This window comes from Gorilla gorilla, chromosome 2, assembly GCF_029281585.2.
Source record: "Gorilla gorilla gorilla isolate KB3781 chromosome 2, NHGRI_mGorGor1-v2.1_pri, whole genome shotgun sequence".
Lineage (NCBI taxonomy): Eukaryota > Metazoa > Chordata > Mammalia > Primates > Hominidae > Gorilla > Gorilla gorilla.
The window spans coordinates 63,352,908-63,354,815 of NC_086017.1; the positions used below are offsets into that span (position 1 = coordinate 63,352,908).

Consider the following 1,908-nt stretch of genomic DNA (forward strand, 5'->3'; position numbering starts at 1 on the left):
TCAGTTGGAAACGTAGAAATCACCCGTCTTCTGTGTCGATCACGCTGGGAGCTGCAGACTGGAGCTGTTCCTATTCGGCCATCTTGGAAAGTCTCATAATACTTTCATTTTTAAAAAACATACAGGGTATTAAAAATTTCAATTTGATTTTAGGTCAGTTTTAGTAAGTTTGTTCTTTTAGAAATTTGTTTCCTTTAATCTAAGGTGTTTTTTGCCATAATACACTTCATATTATTTCAGTGTTAGCCTTTTAATATTTGTAGGATCTATCCTTTCTTTCATTTGTAGTAGTAACAGCTTTTGTTTTCCTTTCTTCTTGATCATCCTAACCAGGAGTTTACTGATTCCATTAAATTTTTCAAAAACCAACGTTTGGATTTGTTATTTTTGTATACTCTTTGTTTTCTAGTTTCTTGATTTCTGCTTTATATTTATGATTTCTCTCCGTTCACATATTTTGGGTTTAATCTGCTCTTCTTTTTTTAACTTCTTAAAATAGAAACTTAAAATAATTGATTTTAAATCTTTCTTCTTTCCTAATATAAGCAATAGACACTAAAAATTTCCCTCTAGGCACTGCAGTGCTGCATCCCATAAAATTTGATATGTTTTAATTTCATTCAGTTCAAAAATATTTTCTAATTTCCTTGTGATTTCTTTTTTTTATTTAATAAAGTTTTGTTTTTCCAAATATACAGTCAGTTGGACCTGTTCATTCATCTTCACCAGCAGTTGTGGCATCTCCACTTTTGGTATTTCTGGTGTAAATGACTTGAGCTCTGTGTTTTGAAACCAGTTTGATAAGTCCTTTACCAAGGAGCTCCTGAAGGGCTGCCCTGGCCAGGGAGCCTCGAATCTCCAATCTCTGAGAGACCACAGCTGGGGTTATAAACCTATAGCTGGAAACTTCCTTACAGAGTTTGTCATACAAAGCTTCCTTACAGTAGCATTGTCAAACAAGACTTGGTTATTGAGCTTATCCCAAACTTTGCCTTTGGACCACTTCTTTTTGTCTTTGCCCCTGGATTTGTTCACTGGGTTTTTGTCTTTTTTGGCTAACTTCCCGGGGTCTTTCCTCTTGTTGTCCTTGGATGGCATTGTGAAGCTTGCAGAGCAGCGGCAATTGCTGCAGCCTTGCTGAGATGTCAGACGAAAAGTGATTTCTTTGATGCACAGGTTATTTGAAAATGTGTTGTTTAATTTTCAAATATTTGGGGGGCTGTAATAGATATCTTTTTGTTATTGATTTCTAATTTAATTTCAGCGTGGTTAGAAAACAATGTATATTCTGTGGTTGTTGAGTTTAGTGTTCTATTTTATTTATTTATTTGTTCTAGTTTTTTAGAGACAGTCTTGCTCTGTCACTCAGGCTGGAGTGCAGTGGTGTGCTCAGCCTCCCAAATAGATGGGACTACAGGTATGTTCCACCATGCCCAGCTAATTTTTTAATAGAGATGGGGTCTTGATATGTTGCCCATGCTGGTCTCCAGCTCCTGGCCTTAAGTGATCCTCCTACCTTGGCCTCTCAAAACTCTGGGATTATAGGCATGAGCCACCACATCTGGCCTAGTGTTCTATAAATGTCAATTAGGTTAAGGTGATTGATAGCATTGTTGAGATATTCTGCATCATTTTTGATTTTTAATAATCTAGTTGTTTTGTCAATTACTGAGAGAGGGGTGTTAACATCTCTAACTATGATTGTGGATTGTTTATTTCTCCCTTTAGCTCTTTCAGTTTTTGCTTTATGCATTTTGAAGCTCTGTTATTAAACACACATTTATAATTGCTGTGCCTTTTGATGAAATGACCCTTTTGTCATTACGAAATATTGTTCTTTATTTTTGGTAATCTTTCTTATCCTGAAGTCTATTTTGACTGATATTAATCTAGCCATTTCATATTTCC

At 35.5% G+C, this 1,908-nt stretch overlaps 1 pseudogene; it reads right to left on the reverse strand.

The window, feature by feature from the left end:
• Positions 1–712: 712 nt before the first annotated feature.
• Positions 713–1,098, reverse strand: LOC101144658 (small ribosomal subunit protein eS25-like; annotated as a pseudogene).
• Positions 1,099–1,908: the final 810 nt, after the last annotated feature.